Source organism: Cheilinus undulatus, linkage group 12 (genome assembly GCF_018320785.1).
Source record: "Cheilinus undulatus linkage group 12, ASM1832078v1, whole genome shotgun sequence".
Classification (NCBI taxonomy): Eukaryota; Metazoa; Chordata; class Actinopteri; order Labriformes; family Labridae; genus Cheilinus; species Cheilinus undulatus.
Genome location: NC_054876.1, coordinates 37,386,424 through 37,412,888, shown reverse-complemented (window position 1 = coordinate 37,412,888; position 26,465 = coordinate 37,386,424). Strand labels below are relative to the sequence as shown.

Below are 26,465 nucleotides of genomic sequence, written 5' to 3'. Positions count from 1 at the left end.
GCGGGCAGCTCAGGTTCGAATCTGACCTGTGGCCTTTTCAGCATCTCCACACTCTCTCGTCCCTGTTTCCCACTCTATCCACTGTCCTTCTCAAAAAAGGCACAAGTAGCCCAAAATAAATCCTAAAAAAAGAGAAAAGAATTCAGTAATTTTAGATCTTAAGAGAATGACCCAAGTATTCTTGTAATCATGGAAAAACAGAGTAAAATAAAATGTATCTGTCTGCTCAGACCTTCTGTACATCATGGACTCTATGCCACAGTTTCTTTCCAGGCACATCTTCATGACCCACAAAAAAACCACGCCCTGACCCACTTTTGGGTCTTGAACATCAGTTGAGAACCATTACATTAAGGAGAAGTTTACTGGGAGTGAGTAACTCAACAGAACTTACACTGTTGTTTTTTTTAGTACACTAACTCATGTATTATGCATGCATGTAAGTCTTGGGCATTTTCAAGTATCAAAGGCTGCTGTTGTGTAAGAAGGTGGCCAAAGTCCAACAGAAGTTTGCTGTTTTCAGATGCAGTTGATGTGTAAACCTCGCCAATATTTTACATAGTGGGTCAACTCTGGCACAGCCTACCTGTAGTTTCCCCAGACACCAGCAGCGCCAGACTATAGCACCACGGTTTTCCTCCGACCTGAAGGCGAGTGACCTCTCAAACTGTAAGCACATCTAGAGCGCTGTGCAGTCCCGATCCACTTGAGACAAGAGGGCAGAGATCACAGGGGAACTGTGAGTTCATGCAGGAACAGAATGCCAACAGTGGGTTATTTTGCCTTTTGGGGTTGATTTGCTGTTCATTTCTGCATGATTCCATGGTTTTATTGCTTCCACCACATTTCAGCACATTATGAAGTTAAAAGGTTTATGTTTTCTACTAAAGATGTGTGGTTTTATGTAAAATTCTGTGGTTTTTAATTCCAAAAGTTAACTTTACCTTGTCTGTGACACACTGACCTCCCAATGACCTTTTGATTTTGCTGCAGGATGAGACTTAATGTTGATACAGTGATGATTTATAAAGTGTGGCGCTTCTGGGACGCATCAGAGCAAGGCAGACACTGGCAGTGAAACTGCTTCATTGGAGCTATGAGCCTAAAAAATTAAACTGATCTTCCTGTGATTTACTTGCAATAAATAAGGTGTGGGTATGCTGATATGACAGGTTTATCTGGATAGAGATCAGACTGATTACTTCTGATGTTGTAGGTCTATTTTATATAACCTATACCTATAACCTATACAGTTGTTTCTGTGCACTGTATGTTTACTATAATGTGTTAGGCCTCACATAGTTGTTCTTATATGGCCTAACACATTATAGTAAAGTAGAAAATATTTATAATATATAAGATATACCTACAATGGATTTCAGCTAGTTGGGGAATCTAAACACTGACTGGTTTTAGCATCACTGTCTCAGTCTCAATTGTGGTTTAAGAGTCCATATTAGATCTAAAATGGATTGCTATCTTCACTTTTTCCCACAATATCTATTTCTAGAGAGGAATAAATCATGTTAGGGTACTTCTAGAGAGTCAGTATACCATTATATCAGATAACTTTTACACACTAAAGCCCGATGATATGTGATTATTCCATGTGGCCCTGGCTATAAATGTACTCCCCATACACTTCCCATACTAATCCAGACCCCGTTTATGCAGTAAATCTATTTCTTTATATCTAATTGAACCTACAGTATGTAAGTGCATATACACTTAGAAATCGGGTTCATATTACTGGCCTGGACGGCTGGATGGATGCCTGGCTATGCAGATGCTTGGATCATGCAAAAACGTAATGCTTCAGACTTAGGCTGTTGCCAGTTGAAGGCATGGGCGTAGCACAGGGGGGAAAAGGATACTGATTACCCAGGCCCACAGTAAGGAGGGGCCCTTGGGAAGCCTGCATTGAAAAGTGTGTTTTAAATTTTTTTTCTGATTTATTGATGTCATTATCGAATAAAAAGAAACTAAATGAATTGGTCAAAAGACAGAAATTTGTATCAAATAGAGTGAAATAAAATGCTGGGGGGGCCTGCTCTTTCCTCAAAAATATCCAAATGGTGTAGTCCAGTTCTGCAAAATAATGCAAGTAAATTTAATTCAATCACTGTAAAAATCTTGCTCTTAAATCCAGAAGTTATGGTTCAAAAATACATTTAAATGTGTAGATATTTGTAAAAATGACAAAACGTGTTGCTTGGCGAGGCAATTAAGGGGGGCCCTGTGTAGTATTCTTTCTGCAGGCCCAAAATCCCTAGCTACGCCCCTGGTTGGAGGCACAAAAACTCTTTGTCCCATGATGCACTTTACTTTAGTGTAGTTTTTCTTTGCTGATGAGCTAAATTTTATAATATATCATGGCAGGGCAATATGTGTAACATTATGTGTGGGTATCTAATCATTTGCAAGTCATTTTCATATTTAAAAAAAAAACGGAAATGCTTTATAGTATGTTTTCACATGCAAGAAATAGGCCTGCTGTGGTGCATAACAATGGACCTGAAGGTCATTATTTTATAACCTTAACCCTACTCCTAAAAAGTATTCTGTTACAATAAAAAAGAGGACTAATGTATGGTTTTAAGTCTTCAGGCTCTGTCTGCTCTTCAAGGCCATAAGAGGGTGCTGTAGTGAACCACATTCAGTCCATCTGCAGTGATGAATAGTTCGGGTTTTGTCTTGTGTGACTGTGCTTCAGTCATAAAGCCGTATTGTTGACAGTCACACGTGAGCCTTGACTTAAGAGGATTCTCGCTCTTTGTCTGGTTGCAGTTGTAGCACGGTCTCAGGGAAAACTAGGTTAAGAGAAAACGCTTCTCCAACATGAAATACATAAAAAAAGTAAAACATGACAGCTGATATAACACAGAAAAACCACAGTGAAGCCAGAGCTGACGTAGGCCTGCAGTCACCTCATGGTCTGTCAGAGCTGAACTCAGCCATCGTTCATCCAATCGATACTGACGTACAACACAAAGGAGGAGAGCTGTTTGTGGGCCTGATGCCAGCGGCCAGAAGGTTTGGCTCAAAGACTCGGAGGAGAGGGAATAGAAAAATCTCCCAGACTGAATCTCCTACTAGCCAAAATGCACGTTAAAAAATGCTTTTTAAGCTCTGATTTACAATAGAAATACACTCACAGTCTCACTTCCTCCAGAGATTTCCTTCTTTAGAAGCACCATATTTTGACATGGACAATGTGTTCTGACAAATTATTAAACATGTTCATACACTCTTATTTGTCTTTTCCCCCCAGAAAACAAAAGAAATCTCAGAGTAAAGAAAATCAAATTAGCTTTCTGTGTTGCTACAGAGCATGCTTTAACTATGGTGTCAACATCAATGATGTGATTCCAAAATAAATGTGACATTAGTCAAAAGACATTTGTTAGATGAGACTTACTGCCTCTTAAAGATAGGAGGAGCTATTATTATCATGACTTGATACTGGGATGTAGAGGCTGTTTCCATAAACCAAAGAATCCCCAATGGAGCCTGTATTAAGATGCCAATCTTTAAAGCAGAAATAAACATGATTAGCATCTTGTGCATGCATGGTTTCAGTCTCTACGGCTCATTTCTTTAATTGTGCAAACTGTATGGGGTTTGATTGATTCTATAACTTATCCATTTGGTTAGTGTTAATGATAAAAGTTGTGGATGAACTTGCATAATAATTGCCTGAGTAGTAAGGCTTTGTATCTGTTTGACAGGTGGCCCAAGACCTGCCTATAGTCCATCTTGTTGTCTGTTACTGGAGTTAAGGTCTTTACACACTGGATCCATTATTTTCAGATCCATAATACGAAAAAAGTCAAACATTTGGACCTTGCACACTAAGCCCAATGCCTTCTCTCTGAAAATTTGTAGAAGGTGGCAATTTGTGTCGTATTGCGAGCCTGTGTCTCTGTCACTCCTTTAAAATCCCTCTGGATCCATCCTGACAGAGAGCTTCATACTGCACCCACTCATGTGTCATAGCACTGAGCTAAGTTGGAGAGATGGAGAGCAACTTTTTAAATTAAGTCTCTGTTATGACCTGTGTGTAGGCAACAAATATATGCCTTTATCTGTTATATTTCCATGACTGGTATCCACGGTGAACTATGGTGTCAAAGTGAGGGCTGAGCAAATGAGAATGAAGCAGCTGTTTACTGTTTACTGTTTTGCATCAGTCACCCATGTAAATGACTTGGCCTCGTTCCAAATTTCACATAAAATCAAACCTGTTCCAAAAAAAATATGACAGACAAAAATTTCAGCGTCAGTGTGTAAATGTGATTCGAACAAAATGAACTCAAATTTCTTTTTAAATGTGCAAAAAATTTGGACAAAAAAAACTGACTCAGTGTGCAAAGGCCTTTAGGGTTAGTGGTGGTTAGTACTGGTTGAAAGTTATAGGTGGAGACAACATTAACAGGATGGCAGCTGCCATTAGTGGACTTCATTACACTTCTTTGGAAACTGTTGGTTGAGATGTCTGAGAATACGTCCATGTTATATACAGACTGTGGCCCAGACAGGGATTTTAGTCAAGCAAGAGTATTTTAAGGCAGATCAACCCTGTAAATCTAAACTGAACTTTCTGTTTTTCATTGAGTTACTACATTTTGACAGAAATTTTAGATATTCTTTACACTAGTGGAACATTTAGCCATGACTTATAATGCCAAGCATGATGGCAGACATTGGCTCTCCCTGATTGACTTCAGTAGGATACTGCATACCTTCTGTATGTACCTCTCAGTTTTAATGGCACCTTCACAGATGTGCTAGTGACCCATGCCATAGACACTAATACACCCCCACACTGTCACAGATGCTGGCTTTTGTACTTTGTGTTGATAACAATCTCGATGGTCCTTTTCCCCTTTAGTCCAGACTACTCAACAATCAGTTTTACCACTTGGTGGACCACAGCACACCTTTCCACTAGGCCTGTCCATGTTAGATGAGCTCGGGCCCAGAGAAGCTGGCAGTGCTTTTGGATGTTGCTGATATGGCTTTGGCTTTTCATTTACAGCCTTAACTTTCATCTATAGATTTCATGACTTCCTGTGTTATCTGACAATAGTTTTCCAATGTGATTTCAAGCTCATGTTGGACTATCCATCACAAGCCTTCAGTGTTGGTTTGCCAGTCACTGTATATGCAGAGATTTCTCTAGACTCCCTGAATCTTTTTTGTTTTTATGAACTGTAGATGGTGGAATCTCTAAATCCCTTTCCACTGCATGTTGAGGAACATTTCTCATAAAATGTTGAACTATTTGTTTACACAGCTTTTGACAAAGTGTAGAGCCTTGTGTCATCATTGACGTTTGAGTGAGCCTTCAAGGAGTCCACCTTTTTTACCCAATCATAATGCTCTCAGCTATTACTTGTACAGTATCCCACAACTTTCCCAGTCTTTAATGCTCCCATCCCAACTTTTTTGAAACATGCTGCAGACATTAAATTCAGATTTTATTTTGTTTTAACAGGTTGAAAAGGATTTGCAAATCTCCATAGTGTGTTTTTAGTCAAATTTTGCACAATGTCCCAACTATTTTGGAATCTGTGGTTTGTGTTTTGGCAGCTAAAGGAAGCTAAATTGAAAATAATGCTGACAGCTACATAAACTGAAGCAGTGATGATATGAAGTAAATTCCCAAATAAAAACCAGTTTACAGTTAGAATAAAGAAAGTTTTATAATGGAGTTCTGAATCCCACTCTCGTCCTTTCAGCCAAATTCCCAAATATCAAAGTCATGTGTTCCCCCAGAGAGAGGAGAACATGATTTGATTAAATCATTGCTGTACATTGAGATCACATACGTCTCGTGCTGGGTCGATGAGGAGGGAAATGATATCACTGCTGTGAGCTGCTCTCAATCCAGAGCTGCTTTCACCGACTCTCCCTCCTGTAGAGTCAAAGGGTTTGCATTAATACTTGGCTCCACACAGAGGGACTTTCTCTAACTTGGTCTCTGCCACGACTAAGAACAGCTTCAACAAAAGCACAAACACTGAGCAACACGAGCGCAGTGTTCCTCCTCACGTTATCAGACATGAGCTGTTCTCTCTGAGTGTCCCTGGAATGTCGCTCTGATTGGACCGTGATTGCTGAGCGTGAATTTCATGAGCTCATATCACCCTCATGTTGTGAGTGTTTGTTTAAGTTTGTGTTGACTTTTCCTAGCTGCGTATTGTGTATTTATTTTGTTCATATGGAAACTGCAGCAGGTTTACATCCTGGCTGTGGAGCTGTAATCTCAGTTAAACCAGGAGATTCCCATATCTGGTTTGAAAATCACACATGTGAAATTCATAAAGTGGCACCAACACATGAAACACTCTGTTCCCATGATGGCTCACTCATATGAACAGCTTCAGCTCCAGTCAGTGTTCCTTTCCATATGAGACTTTCTAAACTTTATGGCTCACATCATGTGTTTTAATTCTTTTTCATGTAATGTCAAGTTTTGATAACTGTGCTGCAGCACATGTAGCAGTCACTCTGCTTTAGATGCTACCTGGCAGATGTCTCTACTCCAGTTGTTCTCAGATGGGATGGCTACTTTAACAAGAATTAAAGCGGCTGTTTAGCATGGAAATTCCAACTTTCAGCAAAAACTACTGTGACGATATTACTTTGGCTCTATATGTTTGGACTACAACCCCAATTCCAAAAAGGTGGGGCGCTGTGGAACAATTTCTGAATAATGTTCTTCAATGTAAAACTGTGGAGAATTTGAATATCCCACCATCCATTGTACATGTTATCATCTAAACATTCAGAGAATCTAGAAAAATCTCTGTGCAAGGGAGAAGCCTGAAGGTCAACACTGGATGCTTGTGATCTTTGGGCCCTCGGGCAGCACTGCATTAAAAACAGGCATGATTCTGTACTGTAAATCACTGTATGGGCTCAAGAACATCAGAAATCATTGTCTGTTTACACAGTTTACCATGCCATCCACAAATGCAAGTTAAAGCTGTCAATCAAAGAAGAAGCCCTGAGTGAACACAATCCAGAATCATCGGCATCTTCTCTGGGCCAAAGCTCATTTAATATGGACTGAGGTAAAATGGAAAACTGTTCTGTGGTTAGATGAATAAAAATGTGAAATAATTTTTGGTAACCAAAGGCAACCTGCCCTGTGAAGTGAAAAGAACAGGGACCATCCAGCCTGTAATTAGTGCACAGTTCATGAGCCTGCATCTCTGATGATATGGGGTTGAGCAGCAAGAATCTGATATCAGACAAGAATGAGACAACATTCCTCTCCCAAAACTCCAGCAACCGGTCTCCTCACTTCCCAGATGTCAAAGTGTAACTAAACCCCCAGCTCAGAGCTAACTCCGCCCACTTCAGACTTTTGAAAAATGCACAATAAATGGGCAGTTTGGTACTGAGAGGAGGGAGGGGAAAAGGACAGGGTTTTCCAGATGAGGCAGGAGTGACAGTGACATCCCCTTGCCTCCTCCAGAGTCCCCTGAAGGATGTTGTAGTGTGGTGGTGGATCGTGGTGGTCCTGGGCACTACCTGTTTGGGCCATTGACTCCAGCACCGGTGTTACTAAAGCTGGAGCTCTCAGAGCCAAAGCAGTGCAGGTGCAGGCAGGAGAGGGTGGAAGCAGTCTCTGAATGGTAAAGATGGATACTTTTATAAAAAGTTTGTCACATGGAAACCCACCATCAGTAAGCCCCGCCTTTTCAGAAAAAAAATTTCAAATCGGATGTCTGTTTGAGCTAATTAAAAGCCATAAAATGCTGATTGTTTTTTTTTATCAGTTTGGTGCAAATGTCAGAAATAACCCCAGCATTGCTGTGTTTTTATCATAGTTCAGTCAGGGCCTCATTTCCCCCCCTTTACTTGTGAATTTGATGCCTCAGGGATTTCTCAAAACTTTGCCCAAATTTCCACTTTGATTCAAGGATGAACTGATTACATTTCAGAGGCCAAAGGTTAAGGGTCCAGTGTTCATCCCTTACTTGTGACTGTGACATCTCAATAAGGCATCGAGTCATTTTCATAAAACTTTTCATAAATGTCCATTCTGATTTAAAGATAGATTGAGTGCCATTTGGATGTTCAGTTAAAAATACAATAACCCTTCCTCTTGACTCACCATTGCACTTTAACTGTTTGACAGATGTATTCCTGGTGGAGGCATATAACCACTGGGTGGTAGGTGTAATTCAGTGAGCAAAACTTGGTCCATTTAAAAGCTTAAAGGTAAAGGCAGATTTCTATGTTACAATTTTTTTTCAAGTTTCCACCACTAAGAGAAAACATGCTGATTTTGTATAATGCTATTTCATTTGTCAGTGCATAAATAGATCCATAAACATGTGCACAGAATCCCAAATGTCTGAATAGATCCAAAAAATCTGGTTCTGATACAAAAATACTGTTGTGCCAAAACATCTCCAGAATTGTGCATGGACAGATCACTTTTCTCCAGCTGTAATATTTGTTGACGCCAGCCTACTCATCACCTAAAGTCTGCTTGACAATTAGATTTTTTTAATGTTTTTTTGTGGATGGATTTATTTTAATAAGAAAGGGTTTCATTGACTTTTTCAGGACTGGAAAATATGTATCATCAAAAATGATAAGAATCTTGCTCTTGATCCGATGGTCCGTGCAGAGTTTATCCCAATTTAGTGGATCAAGACCACAGAGCATTAATCTTTACTTCTGGATGACATTTAAAGGCCCCAAAAACATGTTTTATGACTGTTCGCCTCTACTGTGAAGTACCTATAATGTCACCCATGTGCCAAATTGCCACCCACCCGTTTAGAAGATGAGTGGAGTCCTGCAGGCCCCGTGTCGGGCCTCCACCTGAGGCGGTTTGTGTATTTGGCGTCAGTAAACCCCTGCTGGGTTATGTAACAGCTACAGGAGAGGGCTGGTGATTTATGGTACAGGTGTTTGGAGGCTCGGAGCCGATGGAGCTACAGTCATAAAATAATGCTAGGGGCATGTTCAGTGAGGAGCAGGGTCAAGATGCACATGTGGACAGGTGGAACTCATGTAAACCTTCTTTTGTAGCGCTCACACTCATGCCTGGATCCACACATACATGTTTATTTGACTGTAACATCCAGGACATGCGTTTACTCAGGTTTTCTCCCTGAACTCTGTGTTCTAGTGCCAGCTGTTATCAAGGTGTATAATGAAAGACAAGGAAGCCCTGCAGCTTATCTGTACTCATGTTTTACAAATCTAAGAGAGGATAGTTTTAAGCTCTTTCCCACATTTAGTCTTTATGATCTACTGAGGATTCAGATGGTCTCAAAGTCGTGATGAGAGGAAAGATTTCTGTTGTCAGCAGTTTGAAGAAGTGCTTCCATATGACTGTTTCCACCATGGACTGCAAGTATCAGACACATTGATCTCCTTAAATGCTAATCTTCATAATGGATTGATGAACTATTGTGTAACGCTGTAAGCGCTGTAAAAACTGTGACATCTAAAACATACATGTTCCCATTATGTAGGGGCAAAAAGCACTGTTTGAGTTAAAGACTTGAATGAAATAAAACAGACGTAGAGGCAATGCATGATACAAATGTTCTTTATAAATCCCCATAGCAACTTAAGTAATGCAAATACATATGACATGCTAACATGCTAACATGTGTACTGTATGTCATTTGTATTCACTGGCAGATCAGTGAACACTTAGAGCTCACAACACAAGAGGAAACTGTTATGTAAGGGATAATGTATGGTGAGCAGATTGTTATAAGATAGAAACCTGACAGGCTTACTTCATGAGTCATTGTCAGTTTTGCAGGTTTCTCTTTCAGACGTCAGAGCGTATGGATGTCGAGTCTATATGATGTAAACAGCTGCATATGATTTGTGACACGAAAATGTTTCAGGTCAACAAACTAAAAGAAGGCAGTTTATAAATGAGGATTTCATTTATTAAGGGGAATAAGTCATCCAAACCTACCTGGTCCTGTGTGAAAAAGCCATTGTCCTCTACAACGTCTCAATAGGACTTAAGTCCAGACTTTATCTAGGCAAGTCCAAAATCTTCATTTCTTTGTGGACTTGCTGGCGTGTTTCAGATCATTGTCCTGATCCATAACCCAAGCACACTTGAGCTTCAGGTCACAAACTCATGGCTGGACATTCTCCTTCTGGATTTTCTGATAGAGAGCAGGATTCATAGTTCCATCAATTATGGCAACATCAGGTCCTGAAGCAGCAAAGTAGCCCCAGACCACCACACTATACCACCACCATGTTTGACTGTTGGTATGAAGTTCTTTCTATGAAATGCTGTTAGTTTTACTCCAGATATAACTGGACACTGACCTTCCAAAAAGTTCAAATTTTGTCTTGTCAGTGTGCAGAATATTTTCCCAAAAGTCTTGGGAATCATCAACCATTTTTTTTTTGGCAAAAGAAAAAAAAATCAGCAGGGTGTTTGACCTTGGAACTCTACCATGTCTCTTTTTGTTGGATCATGAACACTGGCCATAACTGAGTCAAGTGAGACCTGCAGGTCATTAGATGTTGTTCTGGGTTCTTTTGTGACCTCCTGGATGAGTCTTCAATGTGCTCTAGGAGTCATATTGGTAGGCTGGCTATATCTGGGAAGGTTCACCACTGTTCCAAGTTTTCTCCATTTGTGGATAATGGCTCTCACAGTGTTTTTTTCCTCACATTGGCTTTGTGATCTTTTCCAGACTAATAGATGTCAGTGACTTTGTTTCTCATCTGTTTTTGGATGTTTTTTGTTTTTGTTTTTTTTGTTTTGTTTTTTTTAGATTGCGGCAGGATGTGTTGCTTTTTGAGGTCTTTTAAGTGATTTAAAGGGGACATTTTATGCAAAAATCACTTTTTCATGCTCTTCTAACAAAAATATGTGCCCCTGGCCTGTGCACAATCCCCTCAAGTACCAGGAAAATCCATTCCCTCCCTCTCTCTTTCTCCACCTTTAAGAAAATGTGTGCTGGAACAAGCCGTTCTCAGATTTCCTCCTCATGATGTCATGTGGGGAGTTAGCCCCACCCCCAGGTTCGGTTGGCCCTCCCTTCTTGGGAGAAAGTTCCACCCTCCTTTCTGCTGCCAACTGAGAGGAGGATCAGGAGAGCCACATCCATTTCCTGAGACAGGTAGAGTCAGGGGCGGAGTCAGACAGCATTTAGAGTCAGAAACAGCTCGTTCTGAGCAAGGCTAAAACAGAGGGGACTTAGACATGCAAAATTCCAATACTGGAGTGTTTTTTCAGCAACAAACTTCACAGGCATGTTTTGGGGACCTCTGAGACCAATATAAACAGGTCTTAAAGGGGTAAAATATGTTCCCTTTAAGTTATTTCTTGATTCAACAGGTATGACAGTAACCAGGCCTTGGTGTGGCTGGTGAAACTGAACTCAGCTCTCCAAAAAAATGTGGTCAATTACAGTTAATTCATGATTTAGCAAGGGGGCATTTACTGCTTTACATCGGGACAGGTGGATTTGGGCGACTTTTTTCCCTTAATAAATAAAATCATCATTGAAAACAATATTTGTAGTTACTCTAGCTCTCTTTGTCTTATATCAAAATCAGTTTGATTATCTGAAACATTCAAATGTGACAGGTATGCAAAAAACAAAAAATCCAGAAGTGGGCAGATACTTTAAAAAGCACTGTATCAACTGAAAAAAGTATTAATACAATACATATTACAATCTTCTTTTAAAAACTAGAGTTTAAGCTTTTTGAATGCAGTATTAATCTATTTTCTATTCTTGTCTATGTACTTTGAAAATCTGAGCACTACACCAGTCCTATTAAAGGCACAATATGTAAACTTAAAACAAAAAGTAAGGAAATTTGTGTTTGGTACATTTTTTCTTTGTTGTAACAGTGCTTCTTGGTAATAAATCTTATACCGTTGGAAAGCCTGTTTATTACCCTTTTAATGATACCACATTTGTAAGGATCATACATTTGTGGGATGAACAGCAGAGCTGAGTATGTGGGTTGCGCCCATGGAAAAATGTGCCAAATCTTCTCTGCCAATGCCAAACAGCTGATTCTGCCATTGGCTCTTGTTGGGTGTTTGGTGGATTGGATGATTGAAATTTGAAGAACCAAGACATATTGACAATTTAACAATTTATTTATTTAACAAACAGGAGCCTCAGTAGTGTGTGGAAGAACCATACACAGTCACAACAGCCTGGTACCACCTCCTCATGCTGGTCACCAGCCAGGTCACACACTGCTGTGGGATGGCATCCCATTCTTCAACCAGCATTTGTCGCAAGTCAGCCAACGTGGTTGTGTTGGTCACTCTGGCACGGACAGCACACCCAAGTTGATCCCACAAGTGTTCAATGGGGTAAAGGTTAGGACTGCTGGCAGGCCATTCCATCCTCTCCACTCCCAAATTCTGGAGGTAGTCTCTGATAAATCCCGCTCTGTGGGTGTGAGCGTTGTCATCTTGGAGGATAGAGTTCCTGCTGACAGCGTGAGAAAAAAGCATTCGTGGGGTGTTGTCTTCTAGGAACACCCACTTCGTGGCCTGTCTCTGACATTCTCCGTTATATGGAGCTTGGCCTTCAGTTTGGAGATGGTACTAGGGTTCACTCCAAACAATGCTGCAACTTGGTTTTGCGTAACACCAGCTTGAAGTTGCCTAACCGACGGGCCCTATCCAGATCAGTCAAACGTGGCATGCCGATTCTTGAAGCAGACATCTACTGACCACTGTAGCAGGGCCCATGCTCACAGGTGCTGCCAATCAGACACCTGATTGGCAGCACCTTGGGGTACCAGAAGCTCAAAACAAGAGTCAATAGCAACAGCAAAATACGCTGTTTAGCACTGGCAGAGAAGATTTGGCACATTTTTCCATGGGCGCAACCCACACACTCAGCTCTGCTGCTCATCCCACAAATACATAATCCTTACAAATGTGGTATCATTTAAAAGAGTAATAAACAGGCTTTCCAACGGTATAAGATTTATTACCAAGAAGCAATGTTACAACAAAGAAAAAATGTACCAAACACAAATTGCCTTACTCTCTGTTTTAAGTTTAGAATTATTGCACTAAAATTTCTAAAGCAATTTAAAAAGTGACTACTCCTATATATCTTCATAGTTTTTGTAGAATTTACATTACCCCAAATATTTACAATGGCCTTCAAAGCCAGAAAAATTCTTCATTTAAGAGTTTTAATGGTCAAGCCATGACAGACGAGACATTATTGCCATGGAAATGCCAGATGTTATGCGACAGACTGCAACATAGGAAAGCTTGAACTAATGATGCAAGCCTTCTTATCTCTGTTATTTAGGTTTTGTGCTGCTTACTTCTGATTAACCAGTATTATTCTAAGGCCCTGGTTTTCAGCCTAAATGGCCCCTTGAGCAGAGCAGAACGCTGCTTTAACCACCTGTAAGTCTATGAATGTTTATACTGTGGTTTTACCTCTGGTTGGGTGAATAACCTTTAGAAAGCCTACATGACGACTGATGAGATTTTAAAAAGGTAACTTCACACATGTTGAAACTTCTTCAGAGTGATATCCCAAGTGTAATTCTGAAATCAACTCACATTCAGCTGAAATTTTAGAAGAAATGGAGACTTTTGATCTCCTTAATCACAAAACCAGGACTGGGGGAAAAATCCTGCTGACATGAGACATCCAAATGGTGGGAACTGTGAACTGGGTGGAGGAGGGATCCCTGATGTCTTTTAGAGGAGTCGAGTATTTTCCAGAGTTTTTTTTAATGGCTGACAAATCTCCCTGATCTCTGTAGGAGGGATGTGAAGGCCTTTGATCAGTCTGAGGAGCAAACTCAAAGAGGATCAGGTCGGCATACATGTGGGAGTGACGGAGACTCTTCTTTAGCAGACAGGTCTCTGAGATTTCTGTCAGTCCATTATTAGTATTTTGTTTTGGCAGTTTTTACTTTGAAGCTCCAAGTTTATAGGATTTTTTAAAAGAGTTTGGTCAATTTATTCAGAAGCAGGCCACATTTTTTACAGATATGAATATTTTGGCACAAGTCTGCATCATTTCTCCAAACATCTTGAAAAATATTCTGAAATGAAATAAAGTTGAGAATAAATATTGCTGGAGTTCAACATTTATGTAATAAATATAGAAATCATTCATTAAGATTTACATTATCTTCTTTGGGGAGCTGTGAGGTGTTTTGTAGAAGTATCTGTGTGATTTGTTTGAATGTTTTCTAGCCTTGGATCAGTCTTCATCCTGGTATAACTACTGGAATCAGGAAAATGGGATTGCAGTGGGGTTTAAATAGGTGATAACAGGGGTAAGTAGTCAAAGACAGACTAGGAGGAGTAGAGTACCAATTTGAGGAAAGCCTGAGCAACAGACACAGCCTGAGCAGAGTTGGCTAGCTAGTGCTCTTCTTTTCTGCAGATTTTGACAATAGAAACTCTTGCATGACACCTAAAGCTCAACCAACCATCCTACCAACATTTGTGTAGCACCAAATCATAACCAAAGTTATCTCGAGACACTTTAGAAAGGGGACAGGTCCAGACTGTACTCTCTTTTGTGGCCTATTATAATAAACATCAGCACTAATCACTGTGAGCTCAGCACTAGCAGTGTTTAGCCTCGCTACAGTGGTGAGAAAAGCCTTAACTTTAAACGGCAGGAATGTTGAGTAGACCAGAATCATGTTGACAGTCTTCTGCCGATGCCGCACTGGCATTTGAAAAAGGTAGGAGAGGTAGGGGAAAAGCAGGAAGAGGAGAGGGATAAGAGAAACAACAAAACAGCATATAGAAGAAGAATTTATGTCCATAAACGTACCTCCTGTTTTATAGGATAGAGCTAAAATGTCAATAATGATAGCAGCAGTTTATGAAAATTAGCAATAACAACCATGATTGATAGAAAACAGAACAATGCAATATTAGCACTAGCAGCAAGGATACTAATGAAACAGAGAGAACTAAAATCTAGCACAAAAGTTAAAGAAACTTGTGTTTGGTAGATTATTTCTTTGTTGAAACAATGCTTCATGGCAATAAGTCTTATACTGCTGGAAAGCCTGTTTATTTCCCTTTTAAATGATGCCACATTTGTAAGGAACATGCATTTGTGGGATGAGCAGCAGAGCTGAGTATATGGGTTGCGCCCATTAGAAATTAAATTTTTGCACCTGATTTTTAGCACCCGGGAGCATGGGCTAGTAGATGTCTGCTCCAGGAATCTGCATGCCACGTTTGACTGATCTGGATTGGGCTGGTGTGATAGGACAAACTGTGGCATTATTTAGAGTGAGCCCTAGTGCCATCTCCAAGCTGAAGGCCAAGGCCAACCTGAACATGTGGAGAAACACTATGTTCAGCGATGAGTCCAGATTCTATCTGTAGCAGTTGAATCATAGGGTCAAGGTGTGGAGAATGCTATGCTGATTGCTGCACTGATAGAGTAACATCTTTAGGAGGCAGTGTGATGGTGTAGGGCATTATCTATCTCACTGGAGAATGTTATCATTGAAGGCGATCTTATGCAGAGATTTCGAGATGAGATTCTGTAACCAGTGGCAATCCCATATCTCCATAGTCTGGGACCGAACTCTCTCCTTCATGATAACAACGCTCACCCCCACAGAGCGGGGTTTATCAGAGACTGCCTCCAGAATCGGGAGTGAAGAGGATGAAATGTCCTGCCAGCGGTCCTGATCTCAACCCCACTGAACACTTGTGGGATCAGCTTGGGTGTGCTATTTGTGCCAGAATGACCAACACAACCACACTGGCTGACTTGTGATGCCATCCCACAGCAGTGTGTGACCAGGCTGGTGACCAGCATGAGGAGGAGGTGCCAGGCTGGTGTAGCTGTGTATGGTTCTTCCACACACTACTGAGGGTGCTTTCACATTAGGCCCAGTTTTTTCAAACCACGCCGTGGTGCGATTCCTCCCCCTCCCCCTTCCTCCCCTGGCTTGCTTTCACACTAGCAATATCAAACCGTGCCCAGGCGCACTTGCGTATTTACTCGGTCTGAAACAGCAGGTGGCAGTATGCACGTAGCTGGTTTACAACCCTGCAAAGGAGAAAGAAAGAAGAAGAAGCTACCATGGCAACCACTGGGGTCATGACTTGAGCGCAGACTGCTTTTGTTTTGATCCTGCAAAAAGTCCATCCTGCAGCCATGGATGATTTAAAATCACTTTTTAAGATGCCAGCAACTTCCCTCTTCGTATCTACACATCTACGTGCAGCTCAGAGGATTCAATGGGTTTGTGCTGCACAGATACAGCAGTTTTTGATGTGACAAGAGACTTTTACTGCCTTTGCACCTCCTCTCACTGACTCCAACTTGGATTCTGATGATTTCCGCTTTTTATTGAGGAAAAATGTGAATAAATTGCCGCGCTGTTGAAAGAGGTTTAGTTTTTAAGATGACATCATAAAGCTGATATGACGCTCTGTCCCGTATCTGAGCGCGGTTGCATTCAAATCTCATCCAAACCATGCCAGAGTCCACTTGAATCTTGCCCGAGAACACTTCCCCAAGTGGGCCCGGGCCCGGTGCCTGGGCGCGGTTCGTTTGCATTCAAAATACCAAAACGAACCAGACCTTGGGCTCAAATGCACTTGGATCCGGGACTGGGCCCCCAGTGTGAAAGCACCCTGAGGCTCCTGTTTGTTGAATGAATAAATTGTTATTTTGCCAATATGTCTTGTTTCTTCAGACTTCAATCATCCAATCCACCAAACACCAAATAAGAGTCAATGACAGCTGTTCTGCATTGGCAGAGAAGATATGGGAAGTTTTCCATGGGCGCAACCCACAAACTCAGCTCTGCTGCTCATCCCACAAATGCATGTTCCTTACAAATATGGCACGATTTAAAATGGGCATCAACAGGCTTTCCAACAACATAAGATGTATTGCCAAAAAGCATTGTTACAACAGAGAAAAAGTCTACCAAACAAACAACTCCTTACTTTTTGTGCCAGGTTTATTACCAATATTTTAAAAAGTTAAAGAAGTATTGTTCTTAGTTTCAATCTAACTGTTTTAGCTATTACACTAGAAGTAAAGGGGATGTTGGTAGATGGAGGGTCCACAACTGCAAGCCTTCAATGGCCAGCTCTTGTGTGGTTACAGGAGCACTCTTTAAGGTTGCCTCATGCACAGTTTTTGCATACTGTGCCCCGGCATGATTTCCCCCATCCTCAGATGGACTGAGTCTGCCACTGGAAGTTTTGTATTTTGCATGTCTGCATATCATCTAGTTGTTTTGGCTTCATTACTTTAACACATCTATTTTAAAGTATGAATTCTTGCCCTTTCACCTGCAATATTTCATAATTATTTGCAGAGCTAGCACAGACCTTTTAGCCATGACAGAATCTCTGATGGCAGCTCTAAGTGGCTGAATGGTCCTTGTAGAATAATGTCTGTACTTACTTAAAAGGCCCAAAGCAAAGTGTCTGTTTGTGATTAAAGTGTGAAGGTTACAAAGATCATGTGAAACTTCAAACTCTTTGTGAGAATAATGCAGATGAACAGGAATGACCTCTGGATGACTGAGACTGGTGGGTTGAAACATTAAGTCTATAGTCTGTGCCACTAAATTTAAACTGACACCAGCTTCAAACAATTCCTCTAACAATGTCGACTCAGTGTTTTCCTCCATGTGTTACAGCCTTCTTCACACCAATAATCTGGAATAATAAACTCTGTTTTCTTTGATGTAGAAGTCTGTAAATAAATCATTGTTCTTATTCTTTAAGAGTCATGAAAAGTGAATGTTTATCATCGCCACCATTGGAGATCATTATAAAACAATCAGACTTCCAGTCATTCACAGTCAGCTCTGAGTCTGTCATTAGACATAACCACAGCTTCAAATACTCACTCACTGAGTTAGGACACAAAGTTGGAATCACAAAACAAAAAATGATTTATTAAAATGTATTTGGATGATTAATAGGACACTAATTTTCTGGGCAACTTGGAGCTTGCCACATTAGATCAGCTCATCATATCATTAATTTTTACACGCAACATTAACAGAGACCACAGAGGATTCTTAAAGTATTACACTTTTCCTACTGATGTGAATTATGGAGGTTATGGAAGACAGCAACAGTCAATAACTGACTTTCACAAGGAGTTAAAGGTTCATTTAGAGTACAAACCTCTGTTGGACCAACCCTATAAACACACAGAGAGGACATTTATATCAATCTTATTGTAAATTTCCATGTTTTCACAACAACCATGATTATTTCATACTGCACCTTGGCACCATTGTTTCTCCCTCCCCTCTCCCCCTTGCTTGCTTTCACGTTAGTAAATTCATTTCATGCCCTTTTTAAAAATCCAAGGCCAATGGAGTTCATCCTTTTGGCTAATATGGATTTTTTGTATTAATTCCAAGATGCCAACAATGGCCCTCCTTCTACTTCCACATCTACTGTGCAGCTTAGAGGATGAAATAGGTCCATACTGTGCCGATACAACTGTTTTTAAAGACACAGGAGAAATTTAGAATTGCTGCTACATCTCTGCTCACTGACAAGTACTTTATACTCCAGCCTAGATGGGTTCAAATCTCCTGCCAGACCACATAAATAATGTCTTTGAGTGGACTTGGGCCTGGAACCTGAGTACAGTACACTTAAATTCACACAGACCACATAGAGTTGAGGCTTAAGTGGACTCAGATCAAGAAGTGTCTAGCTGCAGAAGGTACATCTCTGACGGCCTCTATCACAGACCGTTTATCTGACACACTGTCTCTCACAATATGGAAATACATGCAAAAACTTTCAAAATAAAATTAGATTAAAATTACATTTAGGGTTAGGGTAGGAGTTGAGGTAATGGTTAGGATACAAAGTTAAAAGTAAAAAAAAAAACGGACCTGCAAAGCCCAGTTACAAAATATGTAATAAAGCTAAGTTAACCGTCTGCTAACAGAAAAAACTCTTGACCTCCATGAAAGCATTCCAATGCAGCAAGGCAGGTTACGTAGCTATGCTAGCTACATGAGCTGTATAAATAATGTAGCAAAAGCTAAGCTCACAAAGCAGCTGTAAAACTTAGCTACATTAGCTTTTGCATTCATGTTCATTACATAGCCAGTGTAGCTATGTTAGCTGTAGTTTAAGCTAAAGTTTGTGTAATTACGGTCTGCATGAGATATCAGATTGTATCAGTTTCAAGATATGCAATCTGTTTACAGTCATGCGATCACATCAAGTTTGAGAACACAACTGGATACACTGATACACTCATCCAACCAATCAGAGTAGTCCCAAGATGTGGGTAACAGCAAGAGGGTTCAGGATGCACCCCTGCCGTATCCCAGAATCAACTGGGAAGAAGTCAGAACATTCTCTGTACAAGGATGTGGGATCCCACGGAGCTCCAGAATCCTCAATCTCTACTCAGAGTTGAACGCCTTCTGGTAGTCAACACAGGTTGCAAACAACCCTCTACTGAATCCACTCTGTCCAACTGAAAGTCTTAAAATGCATTTTAAAAAAAGAAAATTGGCCAACAAGAATCATAGCTGATCAATCAGAACATCTCTTATAATCGTTGAAGGCTCATCGGCCCCCCATCACCAAGCCTGTCTCTCTACAAAGTGACCAAAGTGATGTCATTTAATGATCAAAATCCCACTGACAAATAAACAAATTTGACAAATAATGTGTTACTTGTCTCTGAAAGAAGTAATCTCATTCATAAAACATACTGAAAGTAGGACATCTTGGTCATTTCTCAGAGGTGTAGTTACTCAGATTACAGCTGCTTGAACAAAGCAACAAAAAGACCCAAATACTTGCCCTGCTATGTTTCACCTCCAGGACAGTATTTCCATGTTTCTGGGTGTAGTTTGGGCCAGATTCTCCAGTTGGGGTTTTTGCAGATACTGGAACTCTCAGGAGAGCAAGAGTGGTTTTCCTGCTTCGATGGCTGTTTTCCTGCCAAACCATGGAAATGGGCTGCAGCACTGGGCTTAGCAGTGATGTGATGCTGACTCCATTACAACGTGGCTCTGAGTCAACCTCCAAGAACCTCCCTGGGGGTCAAAGTGCTGAGCCCTGTCAATCTGTAACAACAACATGGCTGAGAAACATAACACATGATTCAAGAGATTAACTTGCCTCTGCTGTTATTTCCCCCTGAGAGATTGCTGTGGAAATGTTGAAGCGATCAGAGTCTACACACACTGGAACAAGTGAACAGCAATATGGAACATAGGCGGTGTCATTACTTTGACTTTATACTTTAGGTACATACTTGATTTTTGCATCACATCCTTTTTCACACACAACTCCAGAAAATGTCCAGTTTTTTATGCTTGAATGATAAATGGACTGGTTGACAACCCGTCACTGAAATCTTGCTAGGATCTCCTTTCACTGAATCAAAAGCTATGTCCCAATTTGTAGCTTAATCCTTCATCACAGTAATTCTTCTTTCGTCAGTAAATCAAACTCTTGCCGAAGCCAGTCAGGAGAAGAACACAAAATGTTAAGTGTGGTACTTTGCTCTTCTTTAACAAATAAAGGCTATCCAGTTCTGATAAAACTGGGGCTATAGCTGAATCCACATGGATCTCTTCATTGGCATCCATTGCTTAAAGCAGTGGTTGTCAGCGTTGGGGTCGGGAACCCCCATGGGGGTTGTGGGACGCTGAGAGGGGGTCACAAGATGCCCTAAAAAAAAACTAAGAATATTTTTTAAAATTACACTGTTGCTACTTTACACTGATTTTGCCAATTTTAAGACATTTTTGTGACTTAAATCCCATTTTTTCCCATTTCAAACCCTTTCCAACACTTTTTCTGCCTGTTTTTATTGCTTCTAAACCAAGTCTTGCCACTTTACACCTGTTGTTGCCTCTGTTGACCCATTATTGCCTCTATTAACCACTTTTTACCACATTTTACACCCAGTTCAACCACATTTCACTATTTGATCTTCTCATTTTTGCCAGTTTAACCCATTTCTGTCCATTTCTGCCCGTTTTTCTCTCTTACTTAACCCTTTCTGCCAGTTTATATCATTTTTTCATCCCATTTCACCAAATTTTCCACCTATTTTTGCCAATTTAAAGTCATTTCAGCCACTTTTTAATTCTCCTTACACGATCTATGCCCGTTTTGCTGCTTTAACCAATTTTTGCTTATTTTTTGCCAATTTTGTCACATTTTTGCCACTTCTAAATAGGGGTGTAAAGGTACAGAAAAATTTCAGTTTGGTATGTACCTCGGTTTTGAAGTCACGGTTCCATATGTTTTCGGTACGGTGATTGAAGTGGATTAATAAAATGTAATTTTAATTTTTTAATTAAATTGTATTAAAATAAATAGGCAGAATAAATTACATTTAAATTATAAATAGTGCTTCAACCTACCTCCAAAAGTTCTTCAATAATTAAAAATATTAATAAATAAATACATTTTTGAATAACTAGGTTATTTTCATTGATATATTGACATATTTATACCCATTCTTTAAACATTAAAATTTCCCAGCTAACTTGAACGCATCATCACACAAGCAAGTTAGCTTGTTAAGTATGGAAATTAGCGTCTTTTTTGCCGATTTCAACACGGACTTCAGCACTGGACTACTTTTTTAACCAGTGGGACCTACTACAAAGTTTGAAAGAACTTTTCACACACATTTGTATTGCCATCTTGGAGGATAAAGAGGTTAACGCCGTGTGAAATCTGAGGATAACTTTACCTGTGACACAGCTGCAGAGTCCCTCTCTCACTCCTCCAGGCTGATAGTTGAACGTAAAGTTAATGATTCACAGAGTCAGAGCACCATTGCTATACAGGTGATTTAAATGAAGCCGGCGGCTCTTCTAACTTCACACACGGCATCACTTTTAGACTCATTGCTGCCACCTGGATTGAAGTGAGAACTCAATTTTTTTAATACTCACTTAGAGTATTCGTCGTATTACTGTGTGCACTGAACCGTGATGGCCATACCGGTATGGGACGAATACAAATACCGTTACACCCCTACTTCTAACCAATATCTGCTACTTTAAAAATCCAATTTCACCACCTTTTCCACCATTTTTTGCCATTATTAACTTATTCTAGCCATTTTTAACCCATTTTATTTCTGTTTTGAACAAAAAGTATTTGAATCTCTTTTAAGAGGGTTATCTACCACACAAATTAATAAAAAGATATACTTGCTTCTTTGGTAAGAGTGGTTATTTTCAGGTTAAAGCTCTCCCCTTTATCCCCCTTACAGGCGGCCTTGTCTGCATAAGATCCTATATTGTGCATGGCTGTGTTCAACCACCTGCAGGTACAGTGGGGGTCCCCAGTCTCTTGCTCCTTTATTTTTGGGGTCCTGGGCTGAAAAGGTTGAGAACCACTGGCTTTAAGGTTTGCGGGTCACTTCAACTAAACCACACATGTAACTACAGCCTCTTTCTCCAAAAATGAGGCAAATTACTCCCATCATAACTGGCCCAGGAACAAGCATTTCAGCTTGAAACTGCATGATTGACCTGCCTGATGACTGGCATGAAATAAGGCCAGCTCATTGGCATCGCAAGGTTACCTTTTCACCAACATAGTATCAACCCAGCGCATCTTTTGTTAGTCCAGCTGAAATTTAATGTGCACCAAACAAGTGGTGGACTATAAAGTGGCCAAGTTATGTGATTTGAATGTAGGTTACTAGTTTCAACTGAATCCGCAATAATGTTAAAAACTAAAGTGGCCATGAAACTGAAAATTACCTTTAAATGATAGGTTTTGTTATCACGAATGTGCAACACAGTGCCATTAAAAAGCTGCCACCCCTGAAATGAGACACTGCTAAAATGTGATGTTAACGAGATGGCAATCAAATAGCGAGTCCAACCTTATGGTGACAGCTTTTTCCTTAAAATCAATCCTACTGGAGTAGGATGTAGTCAAACTATGAACATGTGAGTGGGAAAGAACCTATGTTCCTCTGTTCCCAAAGATCGTCTGGAAATGGGTAAAAGGAGTTTGAGGTGCGCTGCTCCTGCAGACTGGAATCTACTACAGCAGTGTTTCCCAACCATTTTTCCTTGTAGTCCCCCCCCCCCCCCCCCCACACACGCTCCTCAGAAAAGGGGAGCCCCCCTAGGACCCAAGAGAGAAAAAAAAAGTGACACATTGCTGCCAAAAATCAACATAGATTTTAATTGTTCCACTGATAAAACCCTAAAAAAAGGTCCATGCATACTTTTCTTAACAAAAGACCATTGTATAAACTACTTACCATTGTATAAACTACCATTGTATAAACTACCCCCCCCCCCCGGGGGGGTCCCAGACCCCTGGTTGGGAACCAAGGTACTACAGGAAGGTTTGTGTCTAGGGGAGCTGGTCTCTTTGAATCTTTTCAAAAGCAGACTGAAGGTAATAGAGAAAGATGCACCATGTTGTAGATGTTTTGACTAATGCCTTTGTGTTCTGTGACTTAGGATTGTTTGATCTGTGTCAGTGGTTCTGAAGAGGTGGAAAGGCACACTGGTGTGCCTTGAGCCAAGTCTTGGTGTGCTGTGGGAAATTGTACAACCATAGCTTATTACTCTAACTATAAAATAACTTAAGTTCAGTCAGGACCACTTTATCAAGGAACACACATGATGTGTGGCTATAAACAGCTTTACTTTATTAGCAGTTATAAATTTGCACTCATTACTGTTATTCATATGGCTGTTCTGGGATCCCCCTGCTCTTCCATGAGTCTGCATGAAAAGCATTAAACAGTCACACTACACGTTCCAGCCTTCCCTGTGCCTACAAGGCCTGGGGTAGCAAAAAAAGCCTGAGTGGAGAAGCCATCAATGACAACAGAATGACACTGAGAAAGTCAGAGGTAGAATGAAGGAGGAGCTGGGGTGGAGGAGGGTTGTAAAAAGCAGCTTGCAGAAGGAGCAGCAAAGCATAGCTAGGTGATTTGCCAGTAGTGTGCTTGGAGTGAATCAGCTTGCCGTCAGCTGATGAGAGCCTGCATGAGATCAGCTGATCTCAATTATATGTCAGTTCTTGACTGCTAAATTTACTGTAATGTGTAAGAGGCTATTTTGTATAAATATGGTTTTGGTGTGCCTTGAAATTTTGGTTTGGGTGTGCCTTGGGCAAAAAAAAGATTGGAAACCACTGATCTATGTAACTTCTGTGTGTCATGTCAGTAACTCTGTTAATTGTGCTGCTTCCTGTCTTGGCCAGGACACTCTTGCGGTTTGAGATTCTTGATCTCAGTGAGGCTTCCTGGTTAAATAGATTGAAAATAAAATTAAAAAAGAAACAGTGTTTGCATTACTTCCAACACTGGTCATCAGGCAGGTCCATCTTGCAAAGCAAGAATCTGAAATGATTGTACGAGCTTTGAGAACCAACCTGGCCAATCAGTGTCATTTGATGAGAATGTGGCAGAGGCTATTCTAGCTGTACTGCAAGATGGTAGCAATGTTTACTGCTAGTGCAGCATTTAGCTGGGATATAGCTACAGTGTAGCTGGACCACATTTCCTTCCTAAAAAAGAGCAAAGAACAGCAGAGAAAGCTTTACATGATGGAGAAGATCTTTTCCTTCTTCTTCTGATTTGCTTTGGAGTTTGCAATATTTGTGGGCAGAGTTTAGTTGTATCGCAAGCCAGTAGTAATGACTGCCGCTGGTGAAGCTGTTAGCTTTAGCAACTGTTTTTTTTTAATCAGAGACAAGAACCACACTGTTTTTTCTGTTTGTTTGTTTGTTTTTTTGGTGGGGATGATGTTTTTGCACTCCTACTGGCCAGCCTCGGCATGACTTCTATCCACCAACAAGCTCCATCGTGGATTAACTATGACAGCGCTTCCCTACTGAGCTCAAGTTAGTCACTGGAGCTGTGCATACTACCTATTTTTTTCTTGCTGGTCTGATCTGGCCCACAATGAATGTGACAGACAGAATGTCCAATCACCTTCTCAGAATTTTTTGAAAAGTCCCACCCCTCCCAAAAGCTTTGTATAGGAGGTTTCCCAGATGAATGTGAAATATGTTCATGCAGTAGATAAATGAAACAGTCTATCTAGCGTGTCAGGTTAGCATGTGCTCTGCTTGCAGAAACTGAACAAAAAGCCCAGTAGGTAACATGCCGACAGTTTTTTAGTGATGGTATTAAGTAAATGAGGATATAATGTTCAGACAAAAAATGTTAGCATACCCCTGTTAGATTATGTTTAATGATAATATCATAACATGCAAATCATTACTACTATCAGCTCCATATGAGTGAATGTAAAGTTCATGCTTGGGGGTAATTTATCTTCCACCAGCAGGTCGTATACAGCTTAAGACCAGCAGGATTTTATGTGGCCTAATGAGCAGCTGTCGCCTTCAAAGAGGTTCATTATGTGTATATAATGCACTACCTTTTTGTTTATTATACTTTATGGGAACTTTTATGCTATAGATTATAGTATTAATGTATAGTACACACTCCCTCAGGGGTTTCTGTACCTTAAAAATCCTCCCTGATTCAGACATGTTAGTGTTTATTTCCTGCTGAGTGCAGATGTAAACTTCAGAGATGAGATTTTCTGCAAACCAGCAATCCATGTTTGATATTCTCATGTAGGCTTACACTCCACAGGTGTGCATTAGAAACCTTACGTCATGCTCCCAGAGTTGTTTTGGTGCATAGAAAAGCCAGACAAAAAAACAACAGAGCATCTTGAGTAACACTCTGCAGGGTGCTGTGGTTTCATGAGTCCTCTCATCGTTCAGACAAACCTTTTATCCTGGGACACCCAGAGCTTTGAGTAGCATGAGTGACCACTGGCTGTCCCGTCTGAGCTGTCTTCCAGGAATCACGGAAATATAAACACGAGCACACAGAGTTTCCTTGAAGGATGAGAAAGAATAAAATTTTAAAAGCAACAGCTGCAGTTTTACAACATGGGATCTGATATGTTGTATTTTTTTGGCCATGTAAGCTTCGTTTCTTGGTCCTCTACGATCCTTCTTCTTCTGACTGACACGTCTGAACAATTATTGGATGCAGAGCCATGAAATTTGTACCAGAAGATCCACAGAGGAGATATCTGACTCTGGTTATCCCATGATTTTTTTATCTAGAGACACCAAAGAGTAAAAATGATCTGTATTGGTATCTAAAGTTTTCTGGTTTTCATTTGTATGCTGATTAGTACCGTCCTCTGTTTAATTCAGTTCTATCCAAGAAAAGTCTCAACATAATCAACTTTTGTGTTCTGAGGAACCTTTTCCAAGATAACTTTCATTGGTAAATTTTTCCTTATCATCTCCCACAGGTTCTTATAGGGTCTTCAGCAAGACAGTTCATGCTCTGGTGTTTATCCACTTACATCAACTGTAAACAGAGGCAGTTTCACAATAAGGCAAAGTGAGACAACTACCTCACAGGCAAAGGTGAGCAGCAAATGAGGTATAAATAAGGTAATTTCAAAGA

General features: G+C 40.4%; 1 protein-coding gene across 5 annotated transcripts in view; it reads left to right on the top strand.

Moving 5' to 3' along the window:
* The window catches only part of stk36 (serine/threonine kinase 36 (fused homolog, Drosophila)), a 148,947-nt gene that overhangs the window by 7,095 nt on the left and 115,387 nt on the right, over positions 1-26,465 (top strand). For 4 of the 5 annotated variants that reach the window (XM_041800636.1, XM_041800638.1, XM_041800633.1 and 1 more), the window contains exon 3: positions 26,308-26,425. The exons of the other annotated variant lie outside the window; for it this stretch is intronic. The gene's annotated coding sequence lies outside the window, so the exon portion shown is untranslated. The remainder of the gene's footprint in view (positions 1-26,307; positions 26,426-26,465) is intronic. 5 annotated transcript variants of the gene reach the window in all.